We start from the raw sequence: 16,356 nt of genomic DNA on the forward strand, positions 1-16,356 counted from the left end.
TACTGCCTCCAAATACAGTCAACTTTGCTGGGAACTAAGATATCAACATATGAAATTTTAAGACACAATTCAGCATATACACAAGGAGAACACAAACCAAAGGCAAAAGACATGTTATACAGAAAGGGACAAAAGGCAGAGGGAGATATCACTTGTCAGAAACTAGGTAAGCAAGGGTGCAGTGGAGAAGCACCCTTAAAAAACTGAAAGAAAAAAGATAAAACAAAAACCATCAACCTAAAATTCTATGCCCACCAAAAGTATCATTTAAAATGGAAACAACAGAAAATTTTTTTCAGAAATAAAAGAACTGAAATAATTTATCACCAGGAGATCCACACTAAGAAATGCTAACATCTTTCAGGCTGAAGAAAAATAATGAAAGATGGAAGTCTTGACATTTTATATATATTATATATATATATATATAATATATAAATATATATTTAAATATATATAAAATATATAAATATATATAATTTTATATTTTTATATATATAATGAAATAGAGCGAACCAGAATGACATAAGATTATGTGTGTATATATATATATATACACACACACACACTCACAAACACACATATGCATATGAGTTTATCATATTATTTAAATCTTTTAAAAAAGTAAATAACTGCAGGCTGAAGAAAATATATTCTGGAATTTATAACAAATAAAAAGAAAATGTATTGCAGTAATAGCAATAGTCACAGGAGATAGACAAATTCCTAGACAGACAGGACAGGTCCCTGGTGAAACTTGACCTTCAAGCCAAAGACAGCCTGAAGCCTAAAATCCTAACTGCCAGTTCTGGATAGAGTCCATGACCAGAATGAGAACTTCCATTCCTGCCTTACCCTCTCTTTCTCGATTTGTTCCTTCTGGATGATGTCAATCAGCATGCATTGCCCCATTGTAAGCTCATAAAAACCCTGGACTCAGCCACACAGACTGCTACCCACTTTTGTGTCCCCTCTCTCAACTGAGAGTGTTCCTTCTGTTGCTCAATAAAATTCTTCTATGCCTTACTCACTCTCTGGTGTCCACACACCTTTTTCCTCTTGGTTGTGGGATACAAATCTGAAACCTGCTGAGCTGCGTGCAGTGGTAATAAAAGAGCTGTAACATGCTCCTGTCCACCAGCCTATGGGAGAGCTGTAACATGCTCCTGTTCACTGGACTGTGGGAGAAGAGAGCTGTATCGTGTTTCTGCTCACTGAGCTATGGAAGTGAAGAACTGTGACATCTCTTGGGGGCTCAGACCTCAGGACTCCCCAAGCAAAAGTTGAAACATTCCTTGGGGCTTTGCAATTGCTGGCGTCTCCAAGTTTTCAGGCACCACCAGATTCCTCTTGTCTAGACACCAGTACCCAATGCAGAAGCTGCTTGTAGCATGCCTGGTCCAGCTGTGGGCTGAGTACAGAGCCACTGCAGGTGCAAGATCTGAGCAAGTGCAAGCTCAGTTCAGCCTGCTGGGCTGAGCAGGCAGAGCAAATCCAGCCACAGAGATTTCCAGCTGATGAAGCACCACCAAAGGAATCCTGTAACAATAACGTAAAGGTGGACAGGAGGAGAAATGGAAATATGAGTTTGTTTACTATATGTAAATATAGACCTACCATATGATCCAGATATTTCACCTCTAGATATTTATCCAAGATAAAAACATATATTATACAAAAATTTGTACATGAACATGTATGTTCATATCATCTTTATTTGTAGTAGGGTAAAATAATATCTAGAAACAACCCAAATGTCCAACAAAATATGAATGAATATAGCAATACAATGGAATACTACTCAACAATAAAAAATAATTAACTAGGGATTTATAACATGCCACAGACGAATCTCAATGTTTCAAAATAGTTAAGGGAGTGAAAGAATTGAGACACAATCATACTCTCTAATTGCAGTCATATAAAATTGTGGAAAATGCAAACCAATATATAGTGAAGAAAAGCTCATAGTGGTTGGAAAAAAGGAGGAGTAAAGACTGAAAGGAGGAATTAAATAGGCAAGATAAAACTTCCACGGGCAATGGATATATTTGGCAACGTATGATAGTTTCATGGATATATGCCAAAAGGCATAAAATCCAGCACTTTAAATAAGTGGAGTTCATAAAAACATAGTAGTTTTCTTTAAAAGAAAATGGAGCCTTATTTACCCACAATTGTCACTTGTACCAAATCAACGTATTTAAATATTATTTTAAAAAATAATCTCAGTCTCTGATAAGTTTACAAATTCTTAATCACAAACATCTGTGTACAAGTATTTAGGTGGATAAAGCAGCTGATATGATATATTTATTAAGCCCTGTGAGCAATGTTAACAACAATTATACTCTTCATTTTAATAGAATGTTTATGTTTGATGTTTAAATAATTTCATTACCAAGATGAATAATAGGATTGACTTTGACAACTTTCTTAATTACTGATTTTGACAGGAAGCCAACACTAATTAGAATTTCATTTTTTTAAAAAATGAATTCACTGTTTGTAATCATCCAAACATCCCTCAATTAAATCAGAGTTCTAATATTGCCCAAGTTGTCATTTTAATTACAGCATAACATATGTAGAAAATAAGTTTTTATTTTAATTTTAAAATGTGACTTTTAAATGAACTAATTTATAGGTGAATTTTTGGTAGTCTATTGCAATTTCTGCTATATGTGATAGAGATATAAAAATCATTTTTAGCGTTTAAATTTCTAAAAATTAAACTTTTCTGTGTTTGAAATAAAAAAGTTTTTCTTCCTATGGGAGTAGGACATTACAATATGTACACCAAAAACCAAAAGTTTTGTTGTGATCCTCTACGTCTGATCCGTGGGTCACAAGTTGACAATGTTTCTAGCTGTCACCCCTCCTCCTGCCAACTGGTAGACCCTAGGGTTCCTAGTTCATTTCAAATGGTTGAGTCTGGGCTTCATTTTTGAAGGAACTACTCATTTCAATCTGTTCTCTTCATCCATGCCAACAGTTAGTTGACATTTCTCTTTTTCATGATGAAACTGAGAATTAGAGTAGCTCCTGTTGGGGACTCCGACAATTGTAAATAACCCTTTCTTTCCAGGAGTCCGTTGTGTGCCATTGGGATTGTATTTCTTATATTCAAAGCTGGGTATTAAGTTGCTTCCCCACCAAAAAATAGTGACTTTCACCTTAGGGTTGGTAGTAAGACTCCTTCTAGTGTTTAAGGAAATACTATGTTGGTTCTGGAACCTATCCAGATTAGGCAACATTGGAATTGTCCTTGTTGTTGTCTATGGTGGCATCTAGACAATTTTTAATGTATCCAGCTGTACCTGTATTAATGCTTTGGCCTTGGTAGAAAATTCAATACAAAAACTACAGTATAATGCAACCTGACTTTCTAAGGTAGACACTGTTAGCTTTATGGGGTTTATTCAACTGGGAATACGGAGCACAGTGTTGAAGTCAAAAATTCATTTGGCTGTTAGGGGGTTCTGTTAATAGTAGCTTTGGTTAAATGCTGCATAGCACAAATTAAACTGATTTAGCCCTAGCCGCTGTCAGTCATATTAATGAGTCAAAGTGGCAGGCAGATGGTACACTTGTGAGAAAATTCATCAGTAGTTAAAACGGTATAGAAATGAGTGTTGGGTATTAATGGGAGACAGTTTTCTATGAGTCCTTTTCATTTGTGCATGACTTTATCATACTGTGTTTTTTGGACCATCTTTTCAGTTATATTTGTATAGTAAACAGCACTGGAAGATACAGTGGCTCATTTCAGGGTGGAGGATGCATGGATTTCCTGAGAAGTTTAATAAAGATATATTATTCCAAGGCAAAGATTAGGTAGATTTGCAAGAACCCTGATTTGAAAGATTGGTGGTTTTTCATACTGTGCCCTGAGTAATAAAGTTCCTTATAAGTGACCTAGGGGTCTCATGTTCTTTGCCAGAATTATGAAACTTTGTCAGGGTAACTATTTATTTTGCAAGCAGGGTAAACATTTCAGACATTTCACATTTCTTAGCAACCTTCCCACAGTCTGTAATCAAAGCATTAATTCCTGAGGCCAGATTGGTGATTCTTTACACAGGGAAACAAAAGTGACTGGAAAGCAGTCGTAGCTACTTATGCTTAATTTTACATTTGTTGTGTCACACCATGGAAACACTAACCCCTGGGGATCCCGAGTCTTTTTCGCAAATTCAAAGTTCTTGAAATGTTTGACATTTTCATTTCCTGTGCATACAGCCACTCTAACAAATAGCCGTAAGTCCCCTGGGGGAAGGATGGAGGGAATCATCACAGTGTTTGTTTACCATAACTTTGTAGATCCTTTTCTCTGGGGACCTAGTCATCTTTTGAGTCAATCAATTTAAGATATGAAAACTCAGATCTGAATTGGCATAAAGCTTCTGACTTTAAATTGAGGTGTCTATCAACTGTACAGTCTTTTCCTTTATATAGATTAAGCAAACCCTTCGTTAATTTCTTCTCTATCTTGTCTCTATGGAAACCATATTACACTTACCATCCCTGGATATCTCTAAAGGTTAGTCACATGCCTGTGACTAAGATCTTGCTATTCATTGCAAAAGTTGCGGACAGCTTGCTTCTGATGGTTAAGTACTATCATTATTGCCTCCTTTATGTCATGCCCTTTGCTATCTGGATGGTCACTTCTGTAATAGTATCTCCTTCCAAGTTGCCTGCAGACAACATCCTCCACTTCTCAGTACCTTCCTCACCTGGGTGTCTCCTACCAACTATGATTTGTCACTTGGAAGGCTCTTGATGTTACATGGTATCCACTAAAACATGTTCAGTTTTGTAAGTTTTTAAAAAAATATTTCTTCAACTTGCCACAATAGTTCTATTATTTCTGTTTACTTAGGGTGGATCACTACTTCCTCTAAGCTTCGCAGGGATTTGCTAGCAGCATAATGATGCTATCTTCTGGCATCCTTATCAGGATGTTTATTTTCTTATCACAGGAGATCGGTTCCATGTTTATAAAATTCACCAAATTTTATGTTCTGCCCCTCTTATTCTAGCTCTTACCAGATCCATTCTCTCCCAGCTCCTACAAGTGCATGTGACTTAGTCCTACAGATCTTTAATGATATAGTACCATTCCTCCTTCAGGTAGCATAGCAATTTATTTATGAAGTTAGGTTGTGAACAATCCTATTTGTTTATCTTCTGGCCATGAGCAGGAACAGAGACTTATGCTGGGGGAGGCATGTTGTCTTGAGAGGCAGAGGAGTGGGCTGCTTCTGAAGATCCTGTGAGAGAAACAAGTCTAGGTTTTCAAGATTTTCAAGTGCATTTACCCCAGTTTCTCAAGTTCATGTCTCAGGATCCCAGTCCTTCCAAATCAAAACCCTTACAATGGCATAAGCAGACTTGCTGTGTTTGAAAGTTTAATCTTATCTTTTGCTCCATTGCTCTGAGGGTAGATTGTGATAGAATGTGCAAGTTTTATGCTAACATGGAATTAAAGAGATACAATTTAAAATAGGGGTAGGAGATAAAAGTCAGGATCTTTCCACACACTAATAGGAACTGTGGGAGATGGAGTTTGAGCTTAGGCTTCTGAGGGAAGTGCCTGGTAATTAGATTCCAAGATGAATAGGGTTATAGCAAATGAATTTGGCTCATCTCCAGATATTGTAGATGTAAAATTTAAGCAGGTGGGAACAGAGGTTATTTAGATTTTATTAGTAATTTGAGGAAGAGGTAAATACTTCAGTGTCACTAATGGAGGCCAGTCAAATTGTCAGGTACTGGGCTACTCATTCTAGTAATTTGTTCCAAAATAAAGAGAAACAGTGAGATACAATTAGAGCACCAGCCAGTTTCCAAACATTGGACCAGCGGGAACAAAGCAGGAGCTCTTCTGTTTCTTTGTGGCTCCATTCCTCTTTTCTTCCCTTACTGTCTGCAGATCTTATTTTTCTCTTTCTTTCTCTTTTAGCTTCTTTGTTTCTGCAGTATGCTTTGATGGATAAAACATTTAGTTCACAAGATATATAGGAATAAAAAAGGATAGCTATATTACATAGAAATTATGAGTGATTAATATTGGTCAGGTGAGGAATTAAAAACCATTATCTCTAATTCCTACAGAACTTCAATTTAGAAAATTGAATTTTTGTTCTTGTTGTTTCCAGATGGTATCTCATTGGTTTGGGGAGAAGAATAGATTAGGCAGCAAGTGCCTAGCTGAACACCTGTGGAAAACTGATGTAGGGCAAAAGTAGAACCAAGGCTAATAATCATTCACTTACTAACATGGAAAAATCTGTTCCACATCAAGGAGAATGCTGGCTATGAGTATTTTTGCTGAAACATATTATCAGTAGAAGAAAGTGGATATGGACAATAGAAGAAGATATATGTGAGAGAATGCCAGAGACTCTAAAGGGACAATAGTTTAATTTATTGTTTCCTTATTAACATATTTAAGATAATTCAATGGAATTAATTCCTTATTTGATCAAGAGGAGGATGTGAATAACAGTGCTTTAAGATGAAAGAGATGTATGTTTAAACAATATTAGTAATTAAACAAAATGTTCATAGTAAAACCAATAGAGTTAGAAGTATATTTCCTTTATTCTTTTATTGACTTTCCCTCAGGAATAAAGTAAGAACCATAAAGTCAGTAATTGTATGAACATATCCATTTAATATCATAGGGACTGTTGAATTCTCAGCAACTGGATTACCTTTCTGAAACTTAGAGAATAATATGGATATAAAGATGATTGTTTTTTCTTATTGAATATACACAAACTAACAATGTATTACTAATTTAGATGACTATTCTCATAAAGCAATTTCTTTTAAACATTTTTTGTAGTCAAAGCATTTCCCAACAGTAGGATCTTAGAATCTGATACAAATTTAGAAAGAGATTTTATGACATTTTAGAAAAATTATAAACTTTCAGAAAGAAGTCAGAATCAATTATTTTCTTTGGGAAGATAGTATCTTATTACAGAAGGAAATGAAAATTTTGTAAATTTCACATTATGGAAACAGAAACTGATTCAAAAAGGATGTGTGTCATGCACTATTACCAATAATAAGTCTCTGGTGAACGCCTATATATAGAACCTACTCCTGCTGACGGAATTACAAATACACGAACCTCTCTCTAGAGGGAATTAATGTAGAGTTCTATAGAAGCAATATCTGCTCAGTGTCAAGAGCAGGGTGCCAGTGTGCCTAGATCACAGCCATCCAGAAGGACAGCAGATTATGAGGCCTGAGAAGAATCCTATGGCCAGAACATGTATGGCATTTTGGAACACAGTAAAGATTTCTGATTTTACATGAAGTGTAAAGATTGCAGACATTGAAGAGTCACCACCAATCTGCATTTTGAAATGATTACTTAGATTGTTGTATTTATAATAGATTGTAGGGGAAAGACACTGTAAAATGTAAAAAGGGAGACCAATATGGTGGCTACTACATAGTCAGAAAAGTGACAATGGTGGCTTGGATTAAGATAGGAACAGTGGAATTGTTGACAAGTGATTAGACCTGGACTATACTCTGAAGGCAGATGACTGTATATTCTGTTGCATTATTAAAAAAAAGCAATTAGGATTCTTTCAACATCTTTATCCTGAGCAACTGTGTGATTGAGATGAACAAATAATGAAATAAAGAATTTGGGGATGATGGTTGGGATATCAAGATTTCTGTTTTGGACACAAATGCTTAGTGAAAAGATATATGAGCCTATAGCTTGGGGAAATACTAGAATGAGATAAAAATTTGAATTCAGAAAGATATATGTGACATTAGAAGTAATAGGATTATACCAATGATGGAAGCATTGATTCCAGGCAAATCACAGAATTGGAGCATAGTAGTGATGAGAATAATTTGTAGGACTGAGTTTTAAAGCACTCTACCTTGAAAGGTTGGTCTGGAAGAGGAGAGGATCAAGCAGAAATCATAGGAGGAAGCCACAGAAACCCAACACAAACCCCACAACTCTCTATTGTATAGTAGAGTATAGAAACTATTTTAGAGTGTCATTGTATAGACACTATTGAATAGTGTCTTTACCTTCACATGTTTATTATAATGTTCATTATATATTTATTCAGCTGTTCACATTCTTAATATGTACATTAAAATATAAATTCTTTGCTTGTGGGAAGCATGTCTCTTTAGCTCACCACTTTATAGGGTCTCATTCCTACTTCAGTGTCCAGCATACCTAGGTACTAAAAAATAATTGTCCCCCTTTTCCGCACTGGGTTTGCTGCCAGAACACAGGTGTCATGAACACTACCCCTAAAAGCCAAAATGGGAAAGGAAAAGACTCATATCAACATTGTCGTCATTGGACATGTAGATTTGGGCAAGTTTACCACTACTGGCTATCTGATCTACAAATGCGGTGGCATCGACAAAAGAATCATTGAAACATTTGAGAAGGAGGCTGTGGACATGGGAAAGGGCTCCTTCAAGTATGCCTGGGTCTTGGATAAACCGAAAAGTGAGTGTGAACGTGGTCCATTGATATCTCCTTGTGGAAATTTGAGACCAGTAAGTACTACATGACTATGATTGATGCCCCAGGACACAGAGACTTCATCAAAAACATGATTACAGGGATATCTCAGGCTGACTCTGCTGTCCTGATTGTTGCTGCTGGTGTCGCTGAATTTGAAGCTGGCATCTCCAGGAATGGGCAGACCTGAGAGCATGCCCTTCTGGCTTACACACTGGGGGTGAAACAACTAATTATTGGTGTTAACAAAACTGATTCCACCGAGCCACCCTACAGCTAGAAGAGATATGAGGCAATCAATCCAGCACTTACATTAAGAAAACTGGCTACAACCCCGACACAATAGCATTTCTGCCAATTTCTGGTTGGAATGGTGACAACATATTGGAGCCAACTGCTAACATACCTCGATTTAAGGGATGGAAGGTCACCCGTAAGGATGGTAGTGTTGGTGGAATCACGTTGCTTGAGGCTCTGGACTGCATCCTACCACCAAATCGTCCAACAAGCCCTTGTGCCTGCCTCCCCAGGATGTCTACAAAATTGGTGGTATTGGTACTGTTCCTGTTGGTCGAGTGGAGACTGGTGTTCTCAAACCTGGTATGGTGGTCACCTTTGCTCCTGTCAACATTATAACTGAAGTAAAATCTGCCAAAATGCACCATGAAGCTTTGAGTGAAGCTCTTCCTGGGGACAACGTGGACTTCAATGTCAACAATGTGTCTGTCAAGGATGTTTGTTGTGGCAGTGTTGCTGGTGACAGCAAAAACGACCCAACAATTGAAGCAGCTGACTTCACTGCTCAGGTGATTATCCTGAACCATCCAGGCCAAATCAGCGCTGGTTATGCCCCTGTACTGGATAGCCACATGGTTCACATTGCATGCAAGGTTGCTGAGCTGAAGGAAAAGACTGATCTCCGTTCTGGTAAAAAGCTGGAAGATGGCCCTAAATTCTCGAAGTCTGGTGATGCTGCCATCATTGATATGGTTCCTGGCAAGCACATTTGTGTTGAGAGTTTCTCACACTATCCACCTCTGGGTGGCTTTGCTGTTCATAATATGAGACAGACAGTTGCTCTTGAGTTTCATCAAAGGAGTGGACAAGAAGGCTGCTGGAGATGGCAAAGTCACCTAGTCTGCCCAGAAGGCTCAGAAGGCTAAATGAATATTAACCCTAATACCAGCCACCCCGGTTTTAATCAGTGGTGGAAGAATGGTCTCAGGGCTGTTTGTTTGCATTGACCATTTAAGTTTAATAGTAGAAGACTGGTTAATGATAACAATGCATTGTAAAATCTTCTGAAGGAAAGGAAAAAGTTTTGTGGACCACTTTGATTCTCTTTTTTGCATGTGGCAGTTTTAAGTTATTAGTTTTTAAAATCGATATTTTTCCCCCCCTTTTTTAAAAAAATTATACTTTAAGTTCTGGGATACATATGCAGAAAAGTGCAGGTTTGTTCCATAGGTATACACATACTTATATATTTATTTACTTATTTATTTATTTTGAGATGGAGTCTCGCTCTGTCGCCCAGGCTGGAGTGCAGTGGCGCAGTCTCGGCTCACTGCAAGCTCCGCCTCCCGGGTTCACGCCATTCTCCTGCCTCAGCCTCCCGAGTAGCTGGGATTATAGGTGCCCACCACGCCGGGCTAATTTTTTGTATTTTTAGTAGAGATGGTGTTTCAACGTGTTATGCAAGATGGTCTCAATCTCCTGACTTTGTGATCTGCCCGGCTTGGCCTCCCACCGTGCTGGGATTACAGGTGTGAACCACCACGCTCGGCCAGGAATTCACATACTTTTTAATGGAAACAACTTGACCAAAAATCTGTCACAGAATTTTGAGACCCACTAAAATTGTTCAATGAGAAAAAAATACATCCAATGATTAAATAAAATAAATACTTACTAGGGTTTTTCATAAAAATATTTTTAATTTTGTAATTTGAATGTTTTTAATATTTAACTTTTTTAACAATGAATGTGAATATTTTATGTTAAAATATTTGTTCACATCTCCATGGGTTTCTTCAGTTCCATGTATTTTTTGCTATTTAAAATTTTATGTACATTTATTTTTTCCATATATTTTTATTTTGTCTTGATGAATTGTATTTATTTTATTTTAAAAATTTATATCAATGACTGTTATATTGGGATTTTATAAGTATTACCTTTTTCATAGAATTTTAACCATAATTAGATTTATAAAATTTATATATTATAAATATATATATTATAATTTATATAATTAATGCTTTTGGAGTACATGCTGAAGATAAGTGTGTTGTGAGAAGAAAAATATATCTTCTTTTTTCCTGTCAATAAAACCCCATATCACCTTTGATACTTCTTTCTTCTAAGGTATGTATGAGTTTGAGTCCTCTGATAACATTTTCAGAAGAAAATTATTTCATAAAGGAATAAATTTGAAAGCATGTAAGAATGTTGTGAATCTTTGTGTTAGTGCCTAGGTTAAAAAGCTTCCCAAATAAAGATGCTTTTGTTGGTTGATATTCATTGGTTTGTGATTGTTTCAACTTAGATTGACAGTTATATACTGTCTGTGTATATATATTATATATACATGTATATAAATATACATTGTCTTTATTTTTGTCATTTTAATTTCAATGATGCAAATATCAAAATTAAGCAATATATTTTCAGATTATTTGGTATATTTAAAAGATAGTGGCAGAATAATTATGTTGATAATTTTAAAGCCATATTTGTTCATTTTAGAGAAAATGAAACTGTATTCTGCTTTAAAATATCTCCGGAAGTTTTCAAATTCGATGGAAGAACATATAATTAAATATCATTTAGACTGTTTTAAACAATTAGTTTATAAGTATTGTCACTATAAAGTTTATAAGTTAATGATTCAATTGAATGAGTACATCCTTTGCATCAGATTTGGGACATTACAAAATTCAGTTAATAATAATTTTTGCAGTGTATAAAAAACACAAGTCACCTTTGCTTATTAGTAGGTCATTTTTCATTTTTTTGGATGAGTAAGAATAGCTTTAATGGATTTCCAAAATGCATAGTAGTTCAGAAGCAAATTAGGTCATGATAAATAAATAAGGATTCTGATACTCTTACGTTTTTAAAGGTACAGATAACTCCTTATCCAGGGTTTTTAGGGGAAATGCAGCTGTTGATGAGTATTTTTTGAAGATGTTATTACATAATTACCACAATTATTAAAAGCCAAACAAAAGAATAGTTAAGAGCCTAAAATGAAGGATGAGATAGCCTTCACTCCGTTCCCGGTTCTGTCATTATCTAGCTGCATAATTTGCAAAAATTACTGTGTCTCAGTTTCTTCATCTTTACAGATAAGGAAATAATAGTATCAGTTGATAGTGTTGATGCTGGGATTAAATGATTTTTGTATGAGGGCCTTTAAATAGAACTATACGAGATTTTGCTACTATTATATTAAGATCAAATATTGAAATAATTTATGAAGAAGGCAAAAGATGTATTCACATTTAGATTCCATTTGGAAGAAATAGCGAACTTCCTTTAATTGATTGTTAAATTAGTTAGTATGGCTAAAATGTATTTCCCAAACCTGCTGAAAACAAATATTTGTTAGAATCTACAGTGTCCCAGTGTTTGCTTTTTAAAATGTTAAGATTAAATCATATTGTTGATACTTTATTTTTTTCTAGTTAATATTTTATATGAAGTGTTCTTCTGTCTATTAAATGGGTTGATGTCTTCACCATAAAATATGAATAGAGTAGCTATCTTGTCATTTCTTTTTTTCATTCCTTTCTTTTAGTTTATAACATTTATGGGTATATAGTAGGTATATATATTTATGGGAAACATGAGATGTTTTGATAGCGATACACTGTGTAATAATTACATCATGATAAATGGGATATTCATCAACTCAAGCGTTCATAATTTCTTAGTGTTACAAACATTCCCTCTCAGTTATTTTAATGTGCACAACAAATTACTGTTCAGTGTAGTCACGCTGTTGTCCTATCAAATACTAGATCTTATTCATTGTATCTGACTATATTTTTGTAACTATTAACGACAACTCAAGCAGAGTCCTATAAATTTTTGTCCTGTCCCAATCGATTTTTGAGTACTTTCTCATTTTTTGCCATAGCAAGGCATTTCATGCTAATCTTTTACCATCCATGCTCTGCACTCTTGGAACAGCAATTTCTCCAAGAGGTTTTGTTTCCTATAAGAAGAGAATAATACTTAGAAACCCAGATCTGGAATTCATATTTTCTTTGATACTGGAATGTTAATTCCTCTAGACTATCTCAGCAGACATGTAATTACATGTTTTTAAATGTTTTATTGACACCTACTGTTTGTTCATATTTACGGGGTATAGGTAATATTTTGATACATGAAGAGACTGTGTAATGATCAAGTCAGCATATTTAAGCTATTCATCACTTCCAGCATTTATCATTGTTTTGTGTTGTGAATATTTCAAATCCTCTCTTCTAGCTATTTTGAAATGTACAATGTATTGTTGTTAACTTCAGTCACCCTACTGTGCTATTGAACATCAGAACTTATTCCTCCTATCTAATTATACATTTGTGCTCATTAGCCTACCTCATTTCATCCTGTAAACTTCCCCCAACACAACCTTCCCAGACTCTGGTATCTATAGTACTACTATCTACTTCCACGAGATCAAATTGTGTAGCTCTCACATGTGAGTGAGAACATGTGATATTTGTCTTTCTGTGCCCTGTTTATTACACAACACTATTTAAATATATGTATTAAGCACCATAGATTACATATTCAAATTATCGATTTTCAATCCAATAGTATGAAGATTAATTGCAGAAGTTTCCTTTTTCCATATTTTTTTTTTTTTTTTTTTTTTTTTGAGACGGAGTCTCACTCTGTCGCCCAGGCTGGAGTACAGTGGCTGGATCTCAGCTCACTGCAAGCTCTGCCTCCCGGGTTTATGCCATTCTCCTGCCCCAGCCTCCGGAGTAGCTGGGACTACAGGCGCCCGCCACCTCGCCCGGCTAGTTTTTTGTATTTTTTAGTAGAGACGGGGTTTCACCATGTTAGCCAGGATGCTCTCGATCTCCTGACCTTGTGATCCGCCCGTCTCGGCCTCCCAAAGTGCTGGGATTACAGGCTTGAGCCACTGCGCCCGGCCCCTTTTTCCATATTTTTAATGTCTTTGTCCAACAATGAGAAACATATCCCCCATTAGCTATAATATTTTTATTTCATATTATAATGCAAATGAAGTACATGATTCAGATTCTCTAACCCATACTACTATGAGAAATGAATCTGCTATCTAGACTTAAGCAGAAGTTTACAGTTCTTTGATCGTTAACCTAAAGCACAAACAATTTTTTACTGTATTGCATTTGTTGATTTCTATTGGTCAAGGCAAGGCAAATCCAGTATATACAGGAAGGAAATTTCACAACTGCATGGATACAGAGAAGTGGGATGCATTGAGTGGAGGTATTGCTGCAACAATCTAGCACAGTGTGCCCCTGTATCCAGTAATTAACAACTCCTCATGGGGAATAAATAGTCACCCCTCCTAAGATACCTAAAGTTTTACTTAATCATGGCATCAGTCTCACCATACATGATTTTATGATTACATCAAGTCTGGATGTAGGTGAGGCACTTCTGAGGTAGCTACTTGATATGGTTTGACTCTGTCCCTGCCCAAATCTCACGTTGAATTGTAATCCCCACCTGTCAGGGGAGGGACCTGTAGGAGGTGACAGGATCATGGGGGTGGTTTCCCCTATGCTGTTCTCATGATAGTAAGTGAGTTCTCATGAGACATGATGGTTTAAAAGTGTGTGGCAGTTTTTCCCCCTCACTCTCTCTCTTCTCTCCTGTTCCACCTCAGTAAGACATGCCTTGCTTCCCTTTTGCCTTCTGCCATTACTCTAAGTTTCCTGAGGCCTCCCCAGCCATGTGGAACTGTGAGTCAATGAAACCTCTCTTCTTTATAAATTATCCAATCTCAAGTGTTTCTTTATAGCAGTGTGAAAATGAATAATACACTAGTCTTTATTCAATGACCCATGAAGTAAAAAGTCAAGTTATCCAGTGCACATATGCCCAAATAATGGTCTCACTCTGTGGTAAGAAGGATTTTAAGATGGCCCCTAAGATTCCCACCTCCTGACATACATGTCCTAAATAATCCCCTCTCATTTCTTGTAAATGGGATCTATGACTACGATGAGCTATGTCTCTTATGAATAAGTTATTCATCAATTAACTTTTAGTTAACCGAAAGGAATGTTGCCCTGAGTGGATCTGGCCTAAACAGATGAGGCTTTTAAATGACAGTGATGCATTGAAGAGACGTACTTCTGCTGGCCTGGAAGGAAGCAAACTACATTTGTAAAGAAGACCATGTGGCAGGAAATTATAATTTGCCTCTCAGAGTGAGGCCTTTCATTTATGACCATGAGAATCTGAATTGTGCCAATAAACAGTGATGGTGGAAGAGATAGCTAAGTCTCAGAAGAAACTCCAGCCCCAGCCAACACTTGGGTTTAGCCTGGTGAGACTCCGAGCAGAGGCCTCAGCTAGGTGGGCACCCACACTGCTAACCCACAGAGAGTGTGAGATAATAAATTGTTTTGTGTTAGGACAGTGGGTCAGTGGGAATGTGTAGTGCAGCAACAGAACATTAATGCACACTCCCATTCAAAACAGGAGTAACAGGATTGACAGAGTAGTAGCTGGTCCAGAGACATTCTGAAATTTAGGGACATGTGGCCGGCCTCTCTGTTATAGGGGTAACAAATGGTCTTTGATTAGGCCCCAGTTTTGATCCCTAGGAATAGTTGCTTAGCCCAGCTCTCTCTGTCATTTTTTATGGGCCTTCCTTTGGGCCTTCCTTCATTTTTTAATGACATGGTTCATATTTTCAGGAAAGCAACCCTTTCAGTCTACAGTACACATTTCAAAAGTGGGGCCAAGAAGCCTCATTTAATTTGAATTTCCTCAGTCCCTTAGAGTCCAAGCTGGAAGGAGTTTTAATACAACTTTTATTTAAATAACTTTGTTTTTTAATGATTTGGGGGGATTCATTCTATGCCCCAAAAGTCACATCCATAATTCAGTTTATGACAAACCTCTGTCCTTTAAGAGTGTCATCTTAACGTGTGAAAAGATCATGTGATTTTTTAGGAACCATTTTGTTAAGCTGGGAAGATCTATCAGGCATAGCCTTAAATGCTTAAATGTTTTTGAGGTTTGAAGAAAAGACCTTACTCTGACATCCTTGCTTTGACCTTTAGCTTGAGACAGCTTGTAAGTTCTAGCGATATGCTGTAAAACATAGTGCCTGTAGTTAACATATGATATTATCCACTTAATTTGTTAAGTGGGTATGTGTATCTCATGCTAAATGTTCTGACCACAAACATACACAAGGAACATTTTGGGGTGATAGTGGTATTTTTTTTTTAACCTTGGTTATGATGATGGCGTGAGTTTATGCATATGTCCAAATTCATCAATTTATATACATTAAACATATGCAGGTATTTGTATATCAGTCATATTCAAATAAAGATGTTTTGAAAATCCTTGCCAGGTTGAGAGACTGAAGATGAAAATCTTTATTTTCCAAACCAATAAGTCATTGTGTAGCTTAAAGAAACCACATGTGACTTTGCATTTCTGCCAGAACATGTCTTTTGTCAGGGATACCAGTCATTAGGTGCAGTTACTGTCATCCAAGGTCCTACTGCAGGAACTATGTTGGTCAATTGTTCTGCCTTTACACACATGGGTTCTCACCATCCCAGCCTCCA

General features: G+C 36.4%; 1 pseudogene; it reads left to right on the forward strand.

Moving 5' to 3' along the window:
- The first annotated feature begins 8,322 nt into the window (after positions 1–8,322).
- LOC111536870 lies at positions 8,323–9,697 on the forward strand (annotated as a pseudogene).
- Positions 9,698–16,356: the final 6,659 nt, after the last annotated feature.

This window comes from Piliocolobus tephrosceles, chromosome 1 (genome assembly GCF_002776525.5).
Source record: "Piliocolobus tephrosceles isolate RC106 chromosome 1, ASM277652v3, whole genome shotgun sequence".
NCBI classification, from domain to species: domain Eukaryota; kingdom Metazoa; phylum Chordata; class Mammalia; order Primates; family Cercopithecidae; genus Piliocolobus; species Piliocolobus tephrosceles.